Source organism: Dermacentor silvarum, chromosome 8 (genome assembly GCF_013339745.2).
Source record: "Dermacentor silvarum isolate Dsil-2018 chromosome 8, BIME_Dsil_1.4, whole genome shotgun sequence".
Taxonomy (NCBI): Eukaryota; Metazoa; Arthropoda; class Arachnida; order Ixodida; family Ixodidae; genus Dermacentor; species Dermacentor silvarum.
In genome coordinates, this window is record NC_051161.1 from 161,505,763 (window position 1) to 161,533,637 (window position 27,875).

The following is a 27,875-nucleotide window of genomic DNA, read 5'->3' on the forward strand; positions in this document are numbered from 1 at the left end:
TTTGTAAGTTCCTAAGCGATGTGGAATGTTCCAGGTGAGAAAAATGACCGGCGAGATTGGCGGCGGCGTTGCTCCACCAAAGAAGACCACCAAGGAGACCTACTGCTTCGCTCCAAACTGCAAGTCGGGCTCTAAATTTGTGTGAAAGACAGCGGAATTGTTCCGCTGTCTGACAGCGGAAATGTTCGCCCCGAGCTGCTCAGTAGCTTGCTCAGTATCGGTACGATGGCTAGATTGTATCGGCGACGTTATTGAGCAAGCGGTACACCGAAAAGCGTACGTCCATGAGCTCCTCGACGTTGGAAATTTGTAAGCCGCACATGAGGTGCTCAGCGCCTGCGACATCGAGCACCGCTGCGCTGCTACAGGGAAAAGAAAAGTGATTCTAGGCTGATATTCTATATAGCAGGCTATGTAGCAAGGAAGTCCCTGCAAAGAACCAAGTGCTCCGATTGCTCAGGGACTTTACTGAATTCTACAGAATGAGTAGGTCAGGGCTGTTGCTCCCTTCTGAAGCACTAAAAAACTGGTAGCATCGCTCGAAGACGCCTTCAAGCTGTGCTTCAGTTTAAATGAGTTACGAAGGAACAGTGTATCGCCGACTTTGCATCCTTTCTGCAGCTGAATCCCCCGAATTTGATCGGCTGTAAGCGGCACAAGAACAAGCTCACAAACGATGTTGTGAAGTTCTATTCAATTACACGCCTTTACTTTCTTGTCAAGGGCAATAACATGGCGCGCGAAAGCAACAGGGAGAAGAAGAATCACCTGAAGTGGAGGCGTGTGCTGTGAATAATGTTATGATGTGGTGGACCAACGTTGCGGCCTTGTTGGCGCTAGGCTATTTATGTTGGTGCGTCAAGTTATGAGAGCGTTTCTTGTATTTTAAATATATTCATGAATCTAGCCCAAGACATATTGCTTTATTTTATTGCAACCAAACAGTGAACCATATGCACTTACCAACACAATTCGTCTAGTAACAATTTAAATACCGCAACTGAGGCAGCAATAAACACCAATAGCTGGATTTCTCGAAATTGAAACTTTAGAACTCACTAAATATCACGTAAACACGTTTCCATATACCGTATAAAAGCACTGCAGTTTTGCTTTATGCATGAAAAAAATGCATCTACGTCTTTAATGCAATGGGCTGGAGCGCCGCATTTGTACCAGTAAATATATGTGACCCATCGCCAAGCTAGAAAATTTACTTGAGCATATCGTGTCTTCTGAGTAGACGACAGTAACAAATTCCCCATTCTGGCTTTGCTTACTCTGCTCGAAACGCCATTGTATAACGCGTACTTCAAAGCTAGAGCAGAGGCAGCGATACTATCAAACACGCTGCTCGTCTACACAGCGCAGCCGACGTTGCGCGCAGCTCAGCCGTTCTACTGTCCGCAGCGCCACTTCTGCGTCATGATGTGGAGAAGGGGTGAACTACGCTCGGTCGGCACACCTAGCCACCGTAGCACCACCCTGAACGGCGGCGCTGGCATAGAGGCACCCTACGCGCTGCGGGCGCGCCACACACGAAAAAAGGCCGTTCTCCTCTCCTGACCTTTCCGGTATCCCCAGCAGTAGTCACGATGTCACCAGGGTGCATCTGCTGATGCCAACGGTGGTGACGATGTCCATTGGTCGAACAAGAACCTACGACTTCCGGTTTGTCTGCTAGCAGGTAGGCGCGCTCCCTGCTATTCCTCGTTACGGTGGCTCGCTTGTGCGCCCTTGCGAATCGGTAATTACAGCCGGCAACGCAAGTGCCCAATCGCTCGCATTCCAACACAGTCGTGCTTAGCGATCTGAATAGCTGCGCGAACAGAGTCCGACGGTGTTGGCCTTTCTACGTGCACTGTAAGAAATTCGCCGTAGCTTTTACAGTGAAAGTACCAGCAGCTGATGCTGCCAAACATTTACAGTTAAAAGATGTGACCCGTATTTCAAGTATACGGCATGCATGCCGTCTATATAACGATATCCCGTTGAAAAAGATCTAGCCACTGTTTTTTTTTTTACTCCACAGTCTTTTTTTAGTAAAAATAAACCGCAACCTGTAAAATCTACGCTGCACCAATTTTGTGTTTTCTAGCCTTTACGCCGTTAAATATAGTGTAAAACTTGGGCAGCAACGTTTTCTCATTTTGTAGCCTACTGTAAAATATGGAGTGCGCTGCGAAACATGCATACCAATATTTTCTGGCTTCTAACCTTTAGGCCGTAATATATGACGTGGCCTGTGAAATGAGCCCACCCACATCTGTCTGGTTTTCTAACCTTTTCAGAGCAATATGAAGGCTATAATAACTTCTTTTACGTAGGTAGCTATCTACTCATACTCGTGGAAAGGAAGCCATGCAGATTTGTCAATTTAGGTCATTTGTAATGTATACAAAAGATATTCTCGATCTTCATGCCCACGCTATTTCATGGTGAATAATTCATTTAATCTGATTTACACAGGAGCAACGCTGCTGCTTTTCTACTATGCAGGTGCCTATGACATTCAGACAAAGCCTAAACACTGCATGCATGGATTAGGCCACCGCTGTAAAATGTGAAGTGTAAATATTCTATACAAGAAGACAATGCAGTAGAAATTGCCAATACTGCTATTTACTAAGTTCTCCACACACCTGGATTCGGCATTTGGCATATCTCCATTCCAGACAAAAGAAATAACTTTATAATAATCACTTTCTAATATTTTGATCCATCTTGTACTTTCGTCAGTCTTCAAACATCTGTAAAAAAGGGACAAAAACGGTAAGAATAGAATAGTTGTGTGCTTCATGGAGACACTTTATGACACTACCTATGAAGTGACTTTCAGGCTATAGAGGTTTCAATTACAGTACGCAGGCCGTTAGTATATGATGAGCGGCCACAGCACAATACAGCATTGAGAGAGCAGAGTGATTTCAGACATTGAACTTATCTCACGACCCCTTATATAGAAGAAGGAATTGGTTATAAAGAGGCAGTTGTCTGAGCACCTCAGTCTGCACTTTACCCCTATCGTCAGCCTAAATATGACCACTCTGAAATAAGGCATTTCCCATTTTCCTTCTGTTAACTGTTACCTACCAGCTGCACCAGCCTCAAACCTCTAGATTTAATAATTTCAACTCACCATATCCTTTTCGTCACCAATACAACACTTGCTCTTGCTTCGAATCCACAACTTAACATTAATTGATGATCTTCTTCTATTTTATTACACTTATTAACGCACTGCCCATGCATATATTTTTTTCTTGGTTTCAGCAATTATTTAATTACTGGGGTTTATTTCATAGTTAATTCAGTTCTCTTCGTGCCCTTCCATGTTAATCTTTAATTTATCTCAACCCCATTCATTATCCCCTGACTTCTGCCCTATAGGTGAGTAGTGGTAAGATATAGCTTTTGCAAGCTTTCGTCCGGACAGATACTGGCAAGCTGCTACTCTGAGTACCGGAGAAAGATTTTCCACCCAATTCTTAGCTTCTTAATTATCTCACTCTTATGGGCTGGGTTAATGGTAACTGCATGCCAATGTAAATATATTTATTTACCAGTCCTATTGTTTCACATCCTATGGTTAACTGATGTTCTGTTCTCTACCAGTTGAACTTTGCGTTTTCTTCCAAGTAATTGTTAGGCCCACCCTAGCTACTGCTTCACTTTGTTTTATTTCTCTATCTTCCTCTGGAGTTGTCTTGTGATTCAATTAATAAGACAGTGTCATCACAAAATTGCAAATCACTAAAGCATTCACTATTAACTTTTATTTCAAAACCTCTGCAATTCCAGTTCTCTGATGCCTCCTGTAAGCATACAATCAATAGCATTGCAGACGTAGTGTCTCCATGCCTGACACCTTTGCTAATTGCAATTTTACCGCTTTTACCAAGGGGGACTAAGCTTGGGGCACAATTAGAATAGATATTTGACATATGCCTCATATGCAGTCTAGTTGCAAAACGATGGCCCCCTATTTACTATGCATGGAATCGACAAAAAATTTTGCCTCCTAAACAAGTAACGCAGCTTCTCTCAGGTCGCTGTAACATCAACTACTGTCAATTTCTGATTCGTGGAATGAAAAAATAAGTAGGTGGACTGAAGCTAACAAGACCGTGTGAAATAAAATTTAACAATAATAACTATGCAGATGACAAAGTAATCAATACATTCATCACGGATTTAACTGTACAAAAGCCATAAGGAGAATGTCCAAGAACAAAATGGCACAGACTTAGTTTATGCCTCACGGATATGTTCCTCCAAGCCAACATTTCCCTTTCTGTAAGTAAAGGTGTCTTCATATCCACATTGACCTGCAAAAATAGTTTTAGGCTAAGTACTTGCAACATTGTGCAATCATACAGAACTCCTAAAAAGTGAACAAGTTGCATCTCCAGCAGAAGCTACTCGCGCATAGAGCGACACAAGCTGCTCAGAAAATACGTTTAGGCTGTTGCCTCTATTTTTGTGCACTTATAAAGCAAGATTTAACAAGTAGTTTTAACATCTCAAATTCACTTGCTCTAGCAGTAGGACGGAAAACTGCCATGGTCCATTGTATTCAATACTTCCACCTAAGGAAAATGCAGTCAAGAATTGTGCTACTTACCTAAACGTTCCATTCAGACTCCATGGTTTTTTTTTGTCAGACTGGCAACATTTGAGTTCACTTTCCTTGCGTTTTCTTAGTCTTGTTCCCATAATCTGGGTTGCTACCAAAAAGTGTCCTGTACCAGGAGAAGAAAAAGAAAAGACAATGCTAGATATAGCAGTAATGAAGCTACTCTTGAGCTTGTACCTAGATTCGTTGTAATTTCCAAAATACATCGCAGAAGTTATACAGGCTCTAAATGTTGAAATTAGATGTCTCAAGGCTATCCATCAATGTCGCTTATAAAGATATTACTCCTTAATTCTTAGAAATCACCCAGTGTAGCATAAATGTTAATCCCTAATCTGTAACGAAGTTTCTTGTTTCAAAACTTTTAAGACAGCGCTGGACCAAACACGTGAAAACCAAGTCATCGACTGGATGAAGTACGGAGCTATGATCATCACGCTTTCCTATGCTTCCTGAGGATGCCCGAGACAAGCATAAGTAACAAATTCATGACAGCAAAGAAAATGCACGCAAGGGATTTTTCGAGAACAGGCATTTACACCATAATGACAAGCATAGCCTGAGTCTCAGATTCAAATTCTGCATGCAAACATAGTACCCTACAGTGACGATGACAACGATTTGATATTGAATACCATAAGGAATACGTGACATCATGCACAGCTGATGGGCGTTGGTTTAGCTGATGAGCGTTGGGTTTAGCGGCGTCAGCTGAATCATCTTCGGTTCTCCGGATTGCTGTCCAGCGCGACACGTACCCTGCTACCTCGTGCCGTGGTTTGTGATTGCCATCTCATCTGGAACAATCAGCACTACACCGGTGCAGTTGCTGCTCGTCGCTTGCAGCGCCCCCAAGTCAGCTGTCCTGTAAAAAGGATCAGCCACGCCGACCGAGCGGGATTTGCAGCCCAAAGCTTCGAGCTAATAGTGTGCTGTTTTTCTAGGTGAGTGTGTAGCAACGTGCCCCTTGATAGTTTTCTTCTCTCGCTGACTGGCTGCAATTCCCCATTGTGTCCACAGTCATTGATTGATTAGTTATGGGTACTGATTTGTGCACTTATACCGCGCCCACATTGACTGTTTCGTTCAACCGAGAAAAATTGCGGATCCACGTAGCCTTGTATGGCTCCGATCGAGTTCGTTTGGTCGTCGTTACTTTGTGGGCGGTCGCCTAGTGCTTGTATTTTTTTCGCTTGCTCATTTACTCATTTGTGCGGGTGACGTTGAGGTAAATCCGGGTCCGGATAAGGTTGATCAACTTGTGACATTGGTGAAGGAACTGACAGTGTCGAACGATCGATTTCACAAGGAAGTGACGAATAAACTTAAAGACACCCACACTACTGTGACAGACGTGAAAAGGCGGCTCTCCAAAATTGAGGAACGACTTGAGACTGTTGACAACCTAAGTGAAAGTGTTACAGCTGTCGGCTCTGTTCTTCAAGAATCTCAAGTGCAGTTGAAGAGCATCGAGCATAAACAGACGACTCAACAAGCAAATATCGTAGTGGATGACCTGAATAATCTAATGAGGCGAAACAACCTCGTATTCAAGGGTATTCCTGAACAGACTACTGGAAAGTGGAGCGATACGGAAAAACTGATTTCTGAATTTGTCACGACAAACCTGGGCATTCAACCAGGTGAAATAGAGCGAGCTCATCGAGTCGGGCAACGTAAACCCGATCGCACTCGGCCTGTTGTGGTGAAATTTCTGAACTTCAAAGATAAAAACAATATCCTGAAAAGCGCTTTCAAACTAAAAGACCTGGTAAACCCCCGCGTCTGGATCGAGGAAGATTTTTCACCGCGAATGCAACTGATCAGGAAAACGCTCCGTGATTTCGCGCGTGCGAAACGCCTGCAGAACGAGAAATATAAACTGCAGTTTGAAAAGCTTATAATGGGTAACGGTATTTTCACGGTCGACCCTTCAAGCAATGAAGTGGTCCCCATTCCTAGACACGCAGCTCCGACGAATGGCAACTGACGTCTCAACGCTGCAGAAAATGAAAAGCTGTCCATAATTCTGGCAAACTTTAGAAGTCTTTTCAGAAAACAGGATCACCTTTGTGCGCTTGTCGAGTCCTGCTCTGCTGATATTATATTGGGAACAGAGACATGGCTGTCGTGCGATGTGTCCGACAAAGAATTATCTTTTTCTAAAAACTTTGTTTTGTTTCGAAAAGACAGGATTGAAACGCGAGGCGGTGGTGTTATAATTGCAGTAAACAAAAAATTCCAAGCGCGCCTACTTGACACGGGTTCCGGTATTGAAATTTTGTGGGTCATGCTCCAGTTTTCATGTGTAACTTGTGCCATTGGGGTTTGTTACCGTCCGCCTGACTCACAGGACACATTTATTAAATTGCTAAACGAGTCATTAACCTTTGTGTGTAACAAATTTCCTGGCTCACCAATTATTCTTGCGGGTGACTTTAATTACCCTGGAATTAACTGACGGACGGGCACAGCCGAAAGCGGCCCAAGGAAAGTTGAATGTAAAAATTTTCTCGATATGATTTGTACATACGGATTAAGCCAAATGGTTTCCTTGCCAACAAGGGGGGATGCTATCTTGGATCTTGTGCTGACCACTGAACCCGTCAACGTGTGTGTTCATGTGTTAGATTGCATCAGTGATCACAATGTCCTCCATTGTGAATACGAGCTAAAGCGTAAAAAAAGAGTACAAGAAAAGAAAACAATTTATGATTATGCGCGCGCAAATGTCGAAATGATCAACAGCGAGCTCTCGTCTTTTTGTGGTGAATTCCTGAGTGGCATGCATGATCGTGATAGCAATGATAACTGGACGATTGTTTGTGGCAAGCTGACTGAACTTAAAGAAAAGTACATTCCAAAAATGCAAATAACTCTGTCTACTGGAAGCGCGTGGTTCACCTCTCATGTAAGGCGCTGTATTAATAAAAGAAACGCTCTTACTCAAAAGCTAAGATGTCGACATATGATGATGCCTGGAAGTGCTATTGGGAACAGTCAAAGTTATGCAAAATCGAAATTGAAGCAGCTAAAGACAAATTTTTAACCATGATATTTCCAGCATGTTAGCAAACAACACAAAAAAATTCTGGAAAGTAATAAACCCCAAACCGTCATCATCCTGCTTCATATCCATAACGAAAGACAACGAGTTCCTTCCACCATCAGAGGTCGCTACTGCATTAAGTTCTTTCTTTCGTTCTGTTTTCACAAGTTAACTTCCTGTTCCCGCCAATATTGACGTCGGTTCTGTTACCTTCATCATGAATGATATCATAATCACTCAGAAGGGCATAGAAGCTGCTATTGATCGTCTTTCTAACAGCTCGGCTCCCGGTCCAGACGGAATCTGTTCAAAACTATTAAAAATAACTAAACCAGTGATATCCCGCATCTTCGCTTGTCTTTTTCAACAATCTACTGATTCAGGATGCGTACCTGACGGATGGAAAATAGCTAAAATAATTCCAATCTTCAAGTCCGGTGACCCTTTATCTGTCTATAACTACAGACCCATTTCACTGACCAGCATTCCATGTAAACTACTAGAACACATTATTTCATCAGCAATTATGAAATACCTAACAGAGCACAATCTTCTTTTCATTAACCAACATGGGTGTCAGCAGGGTCGTTCATGCGAGACGCAGTTATTCGAGCTAGTCTCCGACTTATACCAAGCTATTAATGACTCATCACAAGTAGACGCCATATTTATTGATTTTGCGAAGGCGTTTGACAAGTTAGCTCATAACCGTTTATTAATGAAACTTCGCTGTTTTAATATAAATAGTAGGACCACTAATTGGATTAGCAACGTTTTAACTAACCGGTACCAATTTGTAACTGCTAATGAATTTTCTTCTCCGCGATCCCTAGTTAAATCAGGGGTGCCGCAGGGCTCTGTATTGGGACCTATTTTATTCCTGCTTTACGTTAACGACATCAACAGTAACATTAAATCCACAGTTAGACTATTTGCAGATGATTGTGTAATTTATAGACGAATAACTAACCCTTCCGACGCTGACACTTTGCAATCTGACCTCGCGAAAATTACGGACTGGTGTCGAAAGTGGCAAATGGAAATAAATGTTTCAAAAACTAAGGCTATTGCTTTCACTAGAGCTTCTAACCTGCAGCTAACCGATTACTCGATGAACGGCATTGATATTGCTCATGCTGACACAATAAAATACTTAGGAATTCATTTTTCTTCAAACGTTTCGTGGAATCGACACATCCATGCGATTACTAGCAGCGCGTGCAAAAACCCTTGGCTACATCAGGCGTAACCTTTACTCGGCAAACCAGTCCACTAAATTATTAGCGTATACGACGCTGGTTCGTTCAAAAATGGAGTACGCGTCTTTTATTTGGAACCCGCATCAGTCGTACCTCATAAACAAGCTCGAGTCAGTCCAAAACAAAACAGCCCGCTTTATTACAAAAAAATTACTCACGAACGTCCAGCATCACCAACATTAAAAATTCTCTAAATCTTCCCTCTCTAGAAAATCGTAGACTCATAGCACTTCTTTCCCATTTTCACAGGCTTTATCACTGCAGGTCGTCTTTCAGCGCATGCCACATCAGGCCCGCCCATCGTATCTTCCCGCGCCTTGATCATCCCTTTAAAGTGCAGCCCGTTCTGGCGCGCACTAACTTCTTAAGTCATTCGCCTCTCTTTCTCGCAGTATACCACTGGAATAAGTTACCAAATGAAATAGTATCCATTCTAAGTCATGATGATTTCCTAGCAAAACTAAAAGACTATTTTAAAGTACACACATAGGCTTTTCTTGCGCAATCGTTCAAGGCGCCATTGTGGTCTAGGGCTTTTTTTTGTCACTTCATTTTTTTCATCAACATATTTTGATGCTCCTTGCGCACTTGGCTTTGTTTTAGGTGAGCACCAAGTTCCTTGTACTGCTTATTTTCTTCTTCTTATTATTATTATTTCACATGTATTTATATTTTTTTATTGTTACATGCTGTATTTGCTGCTGTCTGTACCTATGTTAACAAGGATTTTTCTTTTGAATTACTCATTCTAAGTAACCTTGATGTTGTGCTACACCCCTTTTAATGGCTATAGGTGTCTTGAAAGTTTAGGATGTGTTCTTGTAACAGCTTTTACGGTTTCTCTTTGATCTTTCTTTCCATTTGTGTTCTTGTTTTTATTTTAACATGCATTACCTGTTTGAATGCGTCTACTGTTACTTATTGATATATTGTACCATCCCTATGTAATGCCCTACGGGCCTTTAGGGTACTTGAATAAAAAAAACACTTCCCATAGCTCAACGCTGCTTCAGGGCAAGCATCTGTCAATGCAATCAATGAAATAAGCTTTGTGTGAAGCTCAGGTAACTACACACAAAAGTCCTCAAAAGCAGGCACCACTCGATGACTTGATCCGTGGAGCAAAAGGAAGCCCTGCGAAAACGCAAGAACACTATGTATCCTAAGTGCGACAAGGATACTCAGCAAGGATACTGTGATTTCGTTCGCTTAAACCACGGTGGAGTGCAGCACAATAGCGGCGCACCGTGGCTTTTTTTCTCTGTAATTCACGGACCTTGCTACTTTCGAAGTTGGCAAAAATATAAACATGAAGCTGGCTAATACATTACTGAATGACGTTTATTAGGTCACTGCTCAACATGGGTTCAAAATTCTGCTTTTAACAAGTTAGGCAAATTAATCTAGATTAAAATGAAACCATTGCTGAAAAAAAAACATTTCTGAGGAGCGCAAGGATACTTTCAAGAATACATAGTTTTCACCGGTGTCATAGCAGCCGCTATCTTTGGGTACAGAAAGCGCAACGAAAGCTTAGGGGTCTTGCTAATCAGCTTATCGCCAACCAGTTCCCGAGTACCCAGCGGAAGCTGGCCACCGTACCCAAAAATGGCGCCCATGACGTTACGTGAAAACTAACAGGATTCACTAGCATGTCGCTAATACTTGATATTTTTAGCCCGTAATTGGTCCGAGTTATCTGGGCCCAACCGTCTATATATATATATACATCCAAAGCATACACAAAAGACGTTCGTGTGCTAACCGCCATGAGATTGAATCGACAGCGGCAACAGCAATTTGATTGTAGAGAAATCATGCCGTACACCAGTATTTATTTAAAATACCTTACATGCCCATTTAAGGGCATTGGGTAAGGGGGGACACAGAGTAAGTGTTTCAACAGGAGTAAACAATATAAATATTAATACAGGCAGTCACAAGATGGGTAAAGCAAAGTTCCAAAAATGTTTGTCTAGGCTAAGCTTCAGACACCGTAAACACATTAATATACTCTTAAACACAAAAAATACAAGCATGAAAAACAGGGAAGGAAAGCAGGTCAATAACATCCTTATGCAATGTTTCTACAGGAAGCTTTGCAATTCTTCGCGAAAGGCTTCATGATTTGTTAAGCACGCAATGTTATCAGGAAGACTGTTCCACACGGTTATGGAACGTGGCAGCGCTGATGCGTTAAATGACAGTGTATTGCCAAATATGCGCATGAAACCAAGGTAAATATACCTGGTAGCGAAGCTTCCGACAGATGGATGGATGGATGGATGGATGGATGGATGGATGGATGGATGGATGGATGGATGGATGGACGGACGGACGGACGGACGGACGGACGGACGGACGGACGGACGGACGGACGGACGGACGGATGGACGGATGGATGGATGCATGAGGCTGAACCCTTTAAATCGGGTGGTGGCATACGCCACCTAGCCATGACTATTAACATATTTTGTACTGTGTGGTGGGTGAAATTTCACCCCTGCCTTGATTTTATCCACCAATCAGATAACCTCCGTTTGGTTATTTCTACCCGCTTAAAGTCTATTTTGCCTTCACTGTCCCTAAACCCCAATGTTTTGAAAAAAAAACACCCCCGTTGCTTTGCGCTGTAGGGTCAAGACCTTTACAGAAAAGTATGAGGTGTTCAGCCGTTTCCTCTTCTTCTCCACACGCACAGCAGAACGTGTCTATACCTTGGTACTTGACTCGGTACATCTTAGTCCGCAATACTCCCGTCCTGGCTTCAAACAACAAAGAGCTTCCCCTAGAATTATCATAGATATTTTCCTTGGCAATTTCTTGCTTGAAAGTTCTGTATGTTCCCAGTGCTGATTTCGTTTGCATCCCTGTTTTCCACAGAACCCTCTCTGTTTCTTTAACCTTTTTCTTAACCGCTGTTTCCTGGTTTGCACCCCTCTCCAGTCCAAATATTTGATTGACAATTTTCTGGTCCGCTTCCTCCATTTTATGTCAACATTCCTCATGTACAAATAACTGAAAAATTCATGCGGCTTAGCGCCATCTGTGTGAGGAGGGAACACTTCCGGCGGAAGAAAAAATAACTTGACGTCATATCCGTTTAGAACACAAGTGACGTCATTTTGATCTCAAAGGCGCGAAATTTGTTTTCGAAGGCCTGCCATTACAGCTGTATATCGTATTCAAATGCCCCGCCATTCGACTTGATGGGTGTTTCGAGCTTTCAGCGCGGAAAGCGATGCAGGAAAAAGTTCAGCCGTACGGGTGTCGAAACCGCTTCACTGAACGGAACATACTTCATTAGGAGGCCGACGAACGGTTTGGGCCTCGAGTGCTCGTCCTTTCTTCGGACGCCAAGACCGTTGGCCAGCGCTATGAGTAAGTGAGTGAAATAACTTTATTGAGGTCCAGAGAAGACGCAGGGGACACCCCGCGCCACCCGGCTAGTCCCGCTGTCCCTCGAAAACAACTGAAGTAAACAAATATCTGGCGGTCGCAACTCACTACTTTTGACTGAACAGGTTAAGAAACAAAGAAACTACCCGCGTCACCAAATTCAAATAAACGTCGACAAGCAAAGCAACACAATATGTGAGGGGGGCGTGAACTTTACGAGCGCGCCTTTCTGTCCACTCCAAGAGCTGCATTGCATTGCAAGTGCAACGCCCGCCGCTATCGGTGGGCGCTCTTGCGTAGGGCGCTGAAAAAAGGTATTATCGATAATGATCAAGTAAAGTAGAGTTATTTTTTCGCCATGCGTATATAAAATCGATTAGGAATTTTATTTTCGTTGAATGAATCAAACTGTGTCTCGCTTTAATTAAAAAAACGCTTTTTTCTTTCCCAATGTTTGTTCCCTCCAAACATCATTATCATCATCATCAACATTATCATCATCAGGCTATTTTATGTCCACTGCAGGACGAAGGCCTCTCCCTGCGATCTCCAATTACCCCTGTCTTGCGCTAGCGTATTCCAACTTGCGCCTGCAAATTTCCTAACTTCATCATCCCATCTGGTTTTCTGCCGACCTCGACTGCGCTTCTCTTGGTTTCCATTCTGTAACCCTAATGGTCCACCGGTTATCCATCCTACGCATTACATGGCCTGCCCAGCTCCATTTCTTCCGCTTAATGTCAACTAGAATATCGGCTATCCCCGTTTGTTCTCTGATCCACACCGCTCTCCGCGCGTGGGGGCGTGGAGTAGAGGTAGAATATCCGGCTTCAAATCTGAAGGTCGTAAGTTCGAATCCTATTCCAGTCCACTACATTTTCAGGCATAGAGTGGTGCCTCACACCGGCAAGAAAAAAAAATAATTGCCGAGAGCTAGTGGGGCTATACTAGTTCAGGTACAACCAAACTAGGAAGGCCCACTAAGCTTCATCAAAAAGTCACTCCCTCACCAGAACAGGAATTGGCCTCCCTGGTGCAGTATTCGGCCACTACCTCCCTCATGACTCCGACAATTAACTCCTCCTCCAAACATAGTCGCGCTTTCATTGCTGCTCCCATAACCACCCTTGCTGATGTCAGTGACAATTCGTTCTGAACTGATTTTCGCCCGAATCTTCGCGACCATTTGGATCGACCTTGATGAAACTATGGCTATTGTTAAGGCGACATGACGTGCGTTCTGGTACTTCAAGGGGCAACACATGAGGTCGATTACCATGAACGCATCTATGGAAAAGGCAAAGAAGACTAATCGCGCGACGAGTTTCAAGTGGCTGGAGCGCAATATCTGCTTTAATCTTAGTTACGCTGCAAGTTCTGTCGTAGTTACTTGTGATGAAGCGCGATGCTCTGTTTTGAATTGATTCTAGCATATCAACTAAATAATTTTCATGTGGTGACCATACTGATGATGCAAATTCTAATTGTGGGCGAACAAAAGTCTGACATGCTAATTTACGAACTGTAGCAGGGGATTTACGCAAATTCCGTCGGAGATAACCCAGAGTTTTTGAAGCTTTTGCGCAGATAGCTGTTATGTGCGTACTCCAGGAAAGATGAGTTGTAAGTTCAATGCCAAGGTACTTATAGGACGATGTCAGAGGTACGCCGGGGTTATTTAGGACGTAAGAAAAGCGAAAGTTTGAATGTTTTCGGGAGAAGGACATAACTTTACATTTATCTGAGTTCAGGGTCATCTGCCATTTACTGCACCAGAAACTGACAAGGTTAAGGTCATTCTGCAATAATAAATGGTCATCAGGTGTTATTATCGTATGGTGTAAGATGCAATCGTCTGCGAAAAGCCTTAACTGCGATGATATATTTTGTGGAAGGTCATTAATGAAAATTAATAAAAGAAGAGGACCAAGGAGACTGCCTTGCGGTGCGCCAGAAGTAACATCAGAAATAAGCAATGAGTGGTTATTAACAACAGTGAACTGCTGCCGCAAGGAGAGAAAGTTTCGGAGCCAAGATAAAGTTAATGAATCCAGTCGGAGCGCGGATAATTTTGAGATGAGGCGACAGTGAACGACACGATCAAATGCTTTCGAAAAATCTAATACACAGTCAGCCTGTTGTTTGTAATTCATGCTGGAATGTAATTCTGTTGTAAATTCGAGCAACTGGGTTTCACAAGATAAGCCTTTTCCGAATCCATCCTGGGTAAAATAAAAAAAGTCGTTTGATTCTAAATGGCGGTAGATATGCGATGCTATGATATGTTCCAGTAGTTTGCAGCAGATGCATGTTAATGAGATGGGACGGTAATTTCGTGGAGAGTACTTGTTATCACCCTTGAATACAGGGATAACCTTTGCAATTTTCCAGTCGAGGGGTAGTTCAGCAGTTGATAAGGATTGCCTAAAAATATGACACAAAATTTGGCTTGAAATTGTAACGGTATTTTTTAGTATTTTTGAGTTGATATTGTCTATACCGGAAGATGTGGATAATTTCAGATTGTTTATTAAAGATGAAATGCCATCTGCTGTAATATCTATTGGTTCCATAAAAGGATATTCAAAGTCGGGAATTATGGGAGCAGCGGAACAGTCTTCCTGTGTAAAAAAAGATGTGAAAAAATTGTTAAACGCTACTGGATAATCAGCGTCAGACAAAGGGCTTTCACCATCATCACGTAGCACAATATTGCGGACAGTGTTACCTGGTGATATAACTTGCCAGAATTTTCTGGGGTTATTGATTAGGAGAGATGGCAGGTCACGTGAGAAATATTTGTCTTTGGCTGCGCATAGCTCTTTGTTGTAAGATTTTAGAAAGTCACTGTATGCCGCCCAAGATGAGGCTTCATTGTCCCTTCTGGCCGCCCGATACAGACGCTTCTTTTTGTTTCTAAATGTTCCAAGGTGCTTAGTAAACCAAGGATTAGACCTGTCATTTGCTATAACGATTTTCGGCACGTAATTTTCTACCAGTGCTGTTAATTTTTGTTTAAAAAGTTCCCAGCTGTCGTTTACCGATCTTGAATTAAAGAATGGCAGAAATTCTTTTTTTTATTTATAGATACTGCGATCTTTTTCAAGATCTTAGCAGGGTGGGAACATACAAGTACACTCATACAAGCATACATTACAAGCAATCTTGCCGACGCTTGAATTCAACATGACAAAATGACAGAATGCAAGCAAAAAGAAGCAAATAAATTATGTGCGACAGAGTCAAGAATGCAGGCGCGCCTGAAAAGGTGATAAAGAATTTAGTGTAACGACTTCGTCAGGAAGTTAATTCTAATCAACTATTGTTCTTGGAACCCGCAGGGGCGTCTGCGTAAGCAGGCGTTTGGTGTGTTGCGACACCACGGACCCGAGCACACGAGGGTCGGACCCTCCCACGCTTAACCGTGCGTGGCTTAGCCGTGTCCGGGGAAAAGGGGATCCTGGGGGTTGAGCCGACGCTGAGTGTTTGGACCTTTAAGGCCCCTCAGCAGAGGCAACACACCCCTTTGGCCTCTGCTTCACGTAGACGGCACCCTCGGACTGACCCACCCGGGGGAAATCGGTAGTTGCCTTTTCCTATCCTCCTCTTCAATCTTCGTCTTTTTCTCTCACTTTCAATCTTTCCTGTCTCCTCCTCACTTCTGATTTTCTGATCCTCCAGACAGCTAGGGTTAACCTGGTGTGAGATGGCCAACCTTGGTTATAGTGGCTGTGTACAGCTGGCGTTGGCAGGTCTTGTTTATAACAACCCTGTCACGTCCCCTTGTTTGGCTCCGTGGTGGGCGGCTGGCACCGCTGCCGAAATCACGCTAATTTGTATGGCTTCCTCATACCCTAAACTCCCTGATCGCCCTCTCATAAACAGAGGGCACACCGATGAATCTTTCAGCTTTTTCGCTAAGACCAGCGAAATTTTCCCACGTTTCCACGTGATTCACAGTGAATCCCCCGGTAAAATCGTAAGAACAGTATCACCTTTTGTAGTTGCTAAATGCCTGACTGACTCTCTTGGTCCTGGTTACAAAGTAACGAAAATGCCCAGTGGTGACATTCTCCTCGAAATCCGTGACAAAGCACAGCACGAAAATCTGGCAAAACTTGTCTCGTTTGGTGAAACCCAAATTTCTGTAAGCCCTCATCGTTCTATGAATAGTACACGAGGGGTAGTATCAGATCAAGACCTACTGGAACTGACTGAGGCAGAGCTCCTAGAGGGCTGGAAAGAGCAACACGTGACGAATGTGCAGCGAATCAAGATCCGGCGAGACGACAAGGAAATTCCTACAAGACACCTTATACTTACTTTTTGTACTAGCACGCTCCCGGAACAAATTGAAACAGGTTACATGAAAATAAATGTCAGACCTTACATTCCGAACCCCCGACGCTGCTTTAAGTGCCAAAGATTCGGTCACGGCTCTCAGAGCTGCCGGGGCCGTACTACCTGTGCAAAGTGCGCATCACACGACCACCCTGCGGACAACTGTAACGACCCACCCCACTGTGCAAACTGTGAGGGTGAACACCCGGCATATTCACGCTCCTGTCCCTCATGGAAAAAAGAAAAAGAAGTTATAACACTTAAAGTAAAAGAAAACACTTCCTTCAAAGAAGCACGAAAGCGCCTCTCATTTGTGGGGCCTTCTTTCTCCGAAGTGGCACGGCAGGGGGCAGTGCCACAACGGTTCTCGGCGGCCGTTCGAACCACGCAAAGTGGCCCGGCGGTAGCGCCACCCGCCCCCACTGCGGGATCAGCTAGTGCTGTTCCGCCATCCAGCAAGAAGAGCCAGCAGTCCTCCGTGTCTGCGGGCTCTACGACACCTAGGGCCTCTGCTCGTGCAGAGAAGCCCGAAACACCCGTGAGCGTGCGCCGCGAGCGGGCGTCCAGCGCCTCGGCGGAGGGGATGGATACGTCACAAATCCCACCGGCGTCTCAGACGCCGAATGATCGGCGCAGCTCTCAGGAGCGCGCCAAAAAAGACAAACCCCGTATCACGGGGCCCGGAAAGGGCCTTGTGGGCTAACACAGATTTCCCCTCTTAAACACACAGCACAACACACTCCCACTATGGATACACAAATACTATATTGGAATGTCAGGGGTCTTCACCACAACCTCGATGACGTTAAGGAACTCCTACATAAACATAATCCAAAATTGCTGTGTGTTCAAGAGACACATCTGAAACATTCACACACAAACTTTCTTCGCCAGTACACCATCTTCCGAAAAGACCGTGACGAGGATAACGCCTCGTGTGGCGGTGTAGCAATCGCTGCAGACAAGTCTGTAGCTTGTCATCATGTAGCCTTACAAACACCCCTTGAGGCAGTGTCAGTTAGGGTAGTTCTTTTCAATAAGCTGGTAACTGTCTGTTCTATATATATACCCCCAAGCTATCACCTCATCAAAACAGATTTTTATAACCTCATAGATCAACTGCCGGAACCCTACCTACTCGTGGGTGATTTTAATGCTCACAACACCTTGTGGGGAGACTCCCGATGCGACGCGAGAGGTCGACTCATTGAAAATTTTCTTCTGACCTCTGGTGCCTGTCTCTTTAATAAGAAGGAGCCGACCTACTACAACGCCCAACACGATTCGTATTCATCGATAGACCTTGCACTTGGATCCGCTTCCCTTCTGCCTGACCTTGAATGGAACGTCATCAAAAATCCTTTTGGAAGTGACCACTTCCCTGTAACTTTAAACTTAATAACGCAGCATGACAACCCTCCCAGTATTCCTCGATGGAAATTAGCATCTGCTGACTGGGAGCATTTTAAAGAATCAACTTATTTACCACGAGATTTTATAAGCAATTTTAGTATCGACGATGCTGTTGCATATTTTACCGCTTTTATTATTGATGCTGCTGAAAAGTGTATCCCACAAACGAATGGTAGCTCACGTAAAAGACGTGTTCCCTGGTGGAACGAAGACTGTAGACAGGCGCGAAAAAGGCAAAATAAGGCATGGGGCATAATGCGTAGATCTCCAAATGCTGAAAATCTCATTCAATTTAAACAGATTAAATCGCAGGGAAGGCGGACACGACGTCAGGCAAAGAGAGAAAGCTGGGTGAGGTTTATCTCGGGTATAAATTCCTACCCACAGGAGGCAAAAGTGTGGAATGGCGTAAGAAAGCTAAAGGGGCAACAAATTCATCCGTTGCCTCTGGTTAATGACCAAGGGAATACCTTGCAGGACCAGGCAGACTGTCTTGGGGAGCACTTTGAGCATGTGTCAAGCTCAATACATTATTCGAAATCCTTCCTTAAATACAAACAGATAGAAGAATGCAAGCCATTTATACGCAAATGCCGACAGAACGAACCATATAACCGTCCTTTTAATATTGCCGAGTTGAGAGCTGCCTTGATCGCATGTAAGAGCTCTGCACCGGGACCCGACAGAGTCGTGTATGACATGATTAAGAACGTGCACACTGATACACAACTAACACTACTGGCGCTTCTCAACACTATTTGGGCTGCCGGATATCTTCCATCTTCCATGGAAAGAAGCGATTGTGGTCCCTGTATTGAAGCAGGGTAAAGATCCTTCCTTGGCGGCAAGTTACCGTCCCATAGCTCTCACAAGTTGCCTGTGCAAGCTATTTGAAAAAATGGTTAATCGACGCCTTATACATTTCCTTGAACTGAACAAAATGCTTGATCCCTATCAGTGTGGCTTTAGAGAAGGCCGATCCACAACTGATCATCTTGTGCGCATTGAAGAAAATATCCGAGACGCATTTGTACATAAACAGTTTTTCTTATCGGTATTCCTCGACATGGAGAAGGCGTACGACACAACATGGCGTTACGGAATCCTGAGAGACTTGGCGCTAATAGGCATCCATGGCAATATGCTAAGCCTAATACAAAGCTATTTGTCCAATCGTACCTTCCGCGTCAAAATCGGGAATGTATTTTCACGCCCATTCATTCAAGAAACTGGTGTACCCCAGGGAGGCGTGCTCAGCTGCACACTGTTTATCGTTAAGATGAACACACTCCGTGCCTCATTACCACCGGCTATTTTTTATTCCGTCTACGTAGACGACATACAAATAGGCTTCAAGTCATGTAACCTCGCAGTGTGTGAGAGACAGGTACAGCAGGGCTTAAACAAGGTAACGAAGTGGGCAGACGAAAACGGGTTTAAAGTTAACCCCCACAAAAGTTCTTGTGTTCTTTTCACAAGAAAGAGAGGCCTGATTCCAGACCCCTGTGTAGAACTGCATGGACAGCAAATACCTGTGAACAAAGAACACAAGTTTCTAGGCATCATACTTGACTTTAGGCTAACTTTCATCCCCCACATAAAATATCTCAAAGCAAAATGCCTAAAAACAATGAACCTCATGAAGATCTTATCTCACACATCATGGGGCAGCGACAGGAAATGTTTAATGAATCTTCACAAGAGCCTCATTCGTTCGCGACTGGATTACGGTGCTGTAGTATATAACTCTGCTGCCCCAAGTGCACTAAAGATGCTGGATCCCGTTCACCATCTAGGTATCCGCCTGGCCACCGGCGCTTTCAGAACAAGCCCTATAGAAAGCCTATATGCAGAATCGAATGAATGGTCACTTCATCTCCAGAGATCATACATCAGCTTCACATACTTCCTCAAAGTTCACTCTGATCATGAACATCCATGTTTTCAAACCGTTAACGATTTGACGTGTACTACACTTTTCCATAATAGACCCTCTGTGAGACGGCCTTTCTCACTACGTGTGAGAGAACTTAGCGAAGAAATGGATGTCCCACTTCTCGAACACCGTTTAATGCCTCCAGGTAAGCTTTTACCACCCTGGGAGTGGCAGGTGATAGCATGTGATGTATCCTTTGTGGAGGTCACAAAGCACGCTCCTGAACTCGAAATCGCAATACATTTCCGTGAACTCCAATCGAAGTACTGTTGCCCTGAATTCTACACCGACGCGTCAAAGTCCCATGCTGGTGTATCTTACGCAGCTGTCGGTCCATCTTTCTCTGAATCAGACGTATTGAACCCGTATACAAGTATCTTCACTGCAGAAGCCTATGCAGTACTGTCTGCGATTAAACACATTAAGAAATTAAAGCTACTAAAGGCAATAATATTCACGGACTCCTTAAGTGTCGTAAAGGCACTAATGTCTTTAAGGAAACACAAAAATCCTGTTTTCATTGAACTTTACTCATATTTGTGCAATATTTACTCATCTGGTAGACATATGACAATATGCTGGGTTCCTGGTCATAGATCCATCGAAGGTAATGTGCTTGCAGACCAAATGGCCATATCAATTACATCTGAAGCTACCAATCTTAGCAGTACTATTCCCGCCACAGATCTCAAGCCTTTTTTGCGAACGAAACTGCGAAAGCACTGGCAACGCATGTGGGAGAGTGAAACAAATAATAAACTCCACCTGATTAAGCCACAGTTAGGTTTCTGGCCCTGTACAACTAAAACACGACGAACTGATGTCCTATTCTGCCGTCTCAGAATAGGACACACATATGGTACTCACAATTTTCTGTTGACTGGTAACGAGCCTCCAACCTGTGGCCGATGTGGTCAGAGGCTGACCGTCCTCCATGTCCTCTTGGAGTGCCGGGAAGCCGAAACAGAGAGAAGGAAACACTTTCCTCTTGCATACCGCTACCATATCCCTCTCCATCCCAGTATGTTTCTTGGCAAAGAACCACTTTTTAATACCAAAGCAGTCCTAGGTTTTTTGAATGACGTGGTACATGTGATTAGCCCTAGATATTCGTAGCACATCCTCCCGCCAGAGGATGCTGTTGCGATAGTGCTCAGTATAGCACATGCCTCCAGGCCTTTATGTTCAAGGGCTCTGTTGAGGCAATAGTGCTTCATGCCAATTTTCGCATCGGACATACTTTGCAAATAGTAACATTTATTTGCAATGCATATTTCATGCTCACAGCACACGCCATCAGTCATTTCCATAATCTTATTACTGTAGATTTTATGCACTTTACAGCGACTATTTTTAGGCCCCCTTACAGCCACGTCATATCCACCACTCGTAATTCATCGCTTCAATTCAAACTCATTAACACTGGCCTGGCGCTCTTTGGCCATTATTGGCCCTTGCGCCATTAAACCCCATATATTATTATTATTGTTCTTGGAAAATAAGAGTATTTGAAGCAGTTGTTATGCGGCGTTAATGGGGCTACTGCTTGGGAATGCTTATGACGGGTAGCATAACCAGTTACAGGTATTGAAATATGCGAGGTATCAATACGGTAGTGGCCATTCACTAGTTGACAAAATAATTTTAATCGGGAAACACGATTTTTTTCTGTATTCTTCACTAAGAAAGATAGCCAATTCAGCATTGATATTTGTATAGTCGGCCCTATTGAAATCTCTAATGCTTTTAGTCTGAACCCGATAGAAAGTTTGTGGAATATTTATGTCTAATTGACGAAGTTTGTGATCGCTCAAGCAATCAATGTAAGCAATAGGCCCGGTGGTATCAGGTGCGGTAGTTAATACTAAATCTAAGATGTTGGGACCGCGGGTGTGTTGATCGACTGTCTGGGTTAGATTGTAATCTAGTGTTAAGCTAATAAATTCAGCAGAGGAGCGGCAGGATGATGACAGATCATCCATGATATCAAGTAAACAGAGACCATGTGGGTGATGTAAATATATAATTTCTTCTAAAAGCCCACGTGCCGCCTCGGAAAGTCATCGCAAAAAAAGACAGTTTAGAACCCAAAACTGTAGCGCAGCAAAAGTGCGCGCACCTGGGAACTCAAATCCTCCTTAAGCAGCTTGCACACAATACGCTATTAAACCTAAGTATACGGCGTGAAGCAAAAAATATGAGAGTACTTTAACAAAAAACAAATTGCTTCCACAACTGGTACCGTTTCGGGCTGCACAACAATGCAACGGCGGCACATTCGGAACGCCAACGAAAAGCAAGACAAAGGTTTGTGAACAAAACACCGCTGCACCGCTGCATCTCAGCAAAAGCGCGAAAGTGGGTACACAAATGTGGCACACAATACGCCGTTAAACATACTTGTATTCCAGTTGAAAGCAGAGTATATACTATATTGGAAAGTACTTTAGTAACTAAAACCACTTGCACAACTCGTATCGTTTCAGGTTGCAGACCAATTTAAGCAACGGCGGCACATTCGGAACGCCAATACAAACCAAGACAAAGGTTTCCTTTCGAACGATGGAATAACAGACGAGCGCGCTTTTTTTGTGAAGGAAACAGCGTGTACTCGAAACTGTAGCGCACAAAAAGTGCGCACATGTGGGAACTTCAATCCTCCTTACGCTGCTGGAACGCAATACGCCGTTGAATATAACTATATACCTGTTGAATGCAGCAAACATCAGAGCGCTTTAATATATTGCTACGATACGGGAGGACGCTTGAAAGTGAAGGAAGACGACGTGAGTTAGGTCTGTGACATCATCGGTCCCTAGGCCTCTCGCATCCATCATTTCCATTAATAAACGCATCTCACCGTAACAGTATTGGTGGAGGTGCTGAGTAACGAAGAGGAGTCCAGGACGAACGACCACGGAAGCGCAACATCTGAAACTACGCCGAAGCCGCCGCCTGGCCGGACTACCACCGCTTCCAATGGACACGGTTCCTAACGGTGACAACGCGCTGACTTCGTCTGGCGCTACGTGGCAACATCCCATGGCGCCACGGACATTCGCCGGAAAGGTCGGAGAAGACGTTGAAGAGTGGCTGAACCACTACAGTCGGGTGAGTCGATACAACCATTGGAATTCGGACACCCGGCTGACCAACGTGCCATTGTTTCTAGAAGGCACGGCGCTCGTGTGGTTTGAAAACCATGAAGAAACTCTAGCCACTTGGGAAGACTTCGTAAATGAAGTAAAGAGCTGCTTTGGGGACCCATCTTTGAAGAAGAAGCGCTCTGAGCAGACTTTGATGCAGCGTGCTTAAGTGCCAGGCGAGACTTGCACAATTTACATTGAAGAAATCTTGAAACTGTGCAAGTCTGTAGACCCTCGCATGAAAGAAGAAGACAAGGTCGGACATCTTCTGAAAGGGATTGCCGAGGACGTCTACAACTTCCTCATAGGAAAGGACACCTTGGAGTCTGTAGCCGACGTGATCAAACATTGTCGCACGTTTGAGACTCGGCGCATTACACCTAAGTTTGGTAGACTCGCTAATGTCACCACCGTTGCGAGTGTTCACGTGGGTCCTATATCACCCTGCGATCTCGCGTCAACGATACGACAAATCGTACGCGAAGAACTTGATCGACGTGAAGCTTTCCCTGCGACAAGAGCACGTGTCAGCGATGCCTATTTGCCTTACGACGCAACGTGTGCGTCCGTTCATGCCACGGGGTATGACGATGCGCCTCGATCACGAGCACCAGAACGACCAACCTACGACTTTGTCACGGAGCGGCATATTTTCGAATGGTTTGGACGCTGATTAACGACACGCCGAATTACGAGCGTCAAACACGTGGGCTCCTGACTGTGCAGCGTATAATGCATTCGACATCGACACGCCGAATTACGAGCGTCAAACACGTGGGCTCCTGACTGTGCAGCGTATAATGCATTCGACATCGACACGCCGAATTACGGGCGTCAAAAGCGTCGTGGCCGCTCGGGCTGCCATCTCGATTCCAGACGCGTCACGCCGATTACGGACCCCGAAGAGTGCACGTACGGCCACGTGGTAGTGCCGGGCTCAACCTTGGCCCTTGACATTGGGAGAGAGGCTAATCGCGGTTCTTCGTCCATAGTGATAGGTCGCGGCCAAGACTGCTGGGAGCTAAGAGAGCTGAATTCGGAGAATGCTACATAGCGGCAGTTTCCCTACCTAGGGAACTAGGGAAAGGCGAGGTTATTTAAGCGCATGGTTTGGGCCCTGCTGATTAGTCTAGAAGCTGAACCTATGCGCTACTGAGAAGCCGTTGGGGGGCTAGTGCCGTCCAGTATCGCCTGGGCCGCCTGGCCACGTCGGAACTCCGAGGAACTTGTTGACGTACGAGACGTCAAACCAGCGTCTGCAACGAAGCTCACGGTAGTTCACCTCAAGTTAGCTCAACCTGCTTGAGGGAAGTCGTCAGATCTAGACTCCCGGGAAACCCAGCTCAGCAATTCGCGTCCACCTCGACAAGATCGGACCGCCAGCATTCTTCGGGAAAGCTTTGTGCACCGACTTCACGGTTTATGGACTTGCTGCTGCTGCCCGGCCATGCGTATGACATCATTTGTTTTCTTTTGAACTTTGATTGCTCTTGAACTTTGTTTTAGTGAAAACTGTTAAGTGTATTCTTGTGTATTTGATCCTCGCACTGTTTCATTTTGATATCTACTGTTAATTGTTCGTATTTATTTATCTTCATCCTTTTGTTCTATTACGTTCAGGTGTGTTAGTCTGTCTTGTGTCTTTTTTATGGTATTTTATTAATTTGTGTATATTTATCAGCCGATAAATATCTTGTTTTTTGTTTACTCCCGACTCTGACTCTTTTCACTGTGCTCGCTTGCGTACGGAACGACCAACCAGCTTGTCTACCCCGTCGATCGACTTCGCGCCGAGGACAAATCGGGGACAGCTGTGACATAAACTGGCGTCCGCGAACAGGACGTTCCGTACAAAAAGCAGCATGGTGAACGGAGAACGATAATCGTGGAGATTGATCGGTTAGTGCTACTGACACATTCGTGTGCAGTGTCGAACGCACGTGCATGAGAATTGTGAGGGCACGGTTTTTGGTGGGGTAGCAGTAGCGACATTTTGGAGGCAATGAAGTTGGAAAAGTGGTTAGAAGAAGGCAAACAGTTAGGCCTGAAGGGCGCCGAGTTAAGGACATGGATTACGGAACAGCAGAGGCAGGCCCGAGAGAAAAGGGAGAAAGAGCGAGTGGCGGCGAAGGAAGCTGGAGAGCGCGAGATACTGTTGCTAAAATTAAGGATTCTGCTTATTCAAAGTGGCAACGAGAGCAGGGCTAGCAACGAGCCCTCAGAAGTACAGGAGGAGCAGCAGAAATGTCAGGCGCCCGTAGTAGTCGCGCATGAAAAATGCGAAGAAGTCGCGCGCACGGTTCTGCCGATAGTAGGAAGAGAGGCTAATCTTTGCGAGCCTAACAAAGGTGATGCCAGATCCGCAGACCGGGGCGTAGTTGTTGAGGGACCCGTTGATGGGGACCTGATTGAGCGCGACGCGATACTGTGCCATGTGAATGCTAGAGAAGCAGCTAGTATGGCTGTAGACGATTTGACGCAGTTATCCAGGGAGTTCGTCGCGAATGTTGCTCTTACAGAAGCAGTCCGAAGTGACACGAACTTGTTAGGTAAGAGCACCAGTGTCGAGCTCAATGGATCAGAAAAGTGCGCTGAAGCACAGTGCGGGCAGGACAGTGAAGTGGTGGACAGCTCCCAGATATGTGAGCTACGGTGCGGAAAAGAAAATAGCTGCATTGCACCGAGGTGTTTGGAGCTCTCCGCCAGTGAAGGTGGAACTGAGAGGGGTGATTCACCCGCTAATCATCCAGACCGTGCGGTTGAGGTGGCAATAGTGACCGACGAGATGCGAGCGGAAGGTTCGGAAATTAGCACCAGCAAGCGTGCTAGGAGAAAGAAGCGGTGGCGCAGAGTCCGTAATGCGGCAGAGAAGGCAGCGCCGCCAAGTAAAACAAAGGGCGCTAATCCCTGCGGGGAGCGCAGTGCAGGATTTCGAAAGGTGCGTTTGCAGATTGCAATGTCTCCAGCAATATTTCATGTACGAGCGCGTCCGAGCCGCCGGGGAGGAAGAGAGAAAAGGGCCGTTCGTCGCGGGGGCGGACAAAAGCAAGGGTGCCAGTATGTTCCCCCTCGTTCGGTTCCTTGAAAAGTGTGCAAGGCATGTCTCTGAAGAGAGAGACGGTACGGCACCGTGAATTAGGCATACGCGTCAGTAAAGTCGCTGTGCGATGCGTGCTCTAGAGGCATGCTGCCTGTCAGTAAAGTGTCGGGGGTGGGCAGCGAGGAGAATGGCTGCTGTACCTTTTGTATTCTCTCGCTGACCAGACCAGCCGTCAAACCGCGCCCGCCTCGAGTACGGCTTAAGAACGTCCATTAAATATTCGGAATGAAAAGCGGCAATGCAGGTTTTTGTAGAAACAGTTTGTTTCTTTATTTTTCCGTGTTAGGTTAATCTTTTAGAGATAGTTTGGGTGAGCAAGTTTGGAGCTTTGTGTAATTATTTCGGAAGCCCTCCGATATTCTGAGAGAGCTGGCTTGCGCGCGTAGAAAGTTTTTGAAACTTTGTTTTTTTTATATGTCGTTCTTTCTGTAGCAGTTAGGCTTGATTGTGGGGGAAATAGGCTGTATCAGTTCACTTTGCGGAAGTGTTCGTGATTTTTTTTTTCTTTCTTGAGAGTGGGTTGCTTTATTTTGAAGGAGCCGTGGGGTGGCCTTGTCGTTTGGAAGAGTGTTTGCGCCGTTCCTTAAAGCGTGTCTTCCGCGAACACAAAGGGAAACAAAACGTTGGCGTGTGTCTCGCATGTGTGTTTGGAAGACGACAGGGTTTTGCGGTTCAATTGGTGCATGGAAGTCCTTTGCTAGATGCGCAACTGTACTGGTAGTTCTGAGCGCGTGTTTGGCGCACGTTTTGGTTGCCATTGCACTAGTACGTGTATTAAAGCTGATGTGGAGTGTGAGCAGACTATTCATGGCAGGTGTGCTGGATATGTTATTTCGAGTACCATTTATTTGCGGTCATTGTGCAGTCGAGTTGGAGAATGTTGTTGTGTGCCTGGACGTGTGGTGTTGTGTTCGATTTTTTTTGCATGGTACACGTGGTTATTAGATGTATAAGGTTATGTATACATAGAATGGTCTTCTTTTTCTTGTTTTTGTTTTCGAAAATGCCACTCGTGTAAGTGAATATTATGTGATAATATTCTGAAAGTGGGGGGCTGTGTCACGGAGCGGCATATTTTCGAATGGTTTGGACGCTGATTAACGACACGCCGAATTACGAGCGTCAAACACGTGGGCTCCTGACTGTGCAGCGTATAATGCATTCGACATCGACACGCCGAATTACGAGTGTCAAAAACGTGGGCTCCTGACTGTGCAGCGTATAATGCATTCGACATCGACACGCCGAATTACGGGCGTCAAAAGCGTCGTGGCCGCTCGGGCTGCCATCTCGATTCCAGACGCGTCACGCCGATTACGGACCCCGAAGAGTGCACGTACGGCCACGTGGTAGTGCCGGGCTCAACCTTGGCCCTTGACATTGGGAGAGAGGCTAATCTGCGGTTCTTCGTCCATAGTGATAGGTCGCGGCCAAGATTGTTGGGAGCTAAGAGAGCTGAATTCGGAGAATGCTACATAGTGGCAGTTTCCCTACCTAGGGAACTAGGGAAAGGAGAGGTTATTTAAGCGCATGTTTTGGGCCCTGCTGATTAGTCTAGAAGCTGAACCTATGCGCTACTGAGAAGCCGTTGGGGGG

The 27,875-nt window shown here is 45.0% G+C and overlaps 1 long non-coding RNA gene across 1 annotated transcript in view; it reads right to left on the reverse strand.

The window, feature by feature from the left end:
* Nucleotides 1–2,627: 2,627 nt before the first annotated feature.
* Nucleotides 2,628–27,875, reverse strand: part of LOC125947462 (uncharacterized) — a 30,532-nt gene continuing 5,284 nt past the window's right edge. Inside the window, exons 2-3 of the long non-coding RNA XR_007468311.1 lie at nt 4,625–4,742; nt 2,628–2,750 (exon numbers count right to left, since the gene is read on the reverse strand). This is a non-coding gene — a long non-coding RNA (uncharacterized LOC125947462). The remainder of the gene's footprint in view (nt 2,751–4,624; nt 4,743–27,875) is intronic.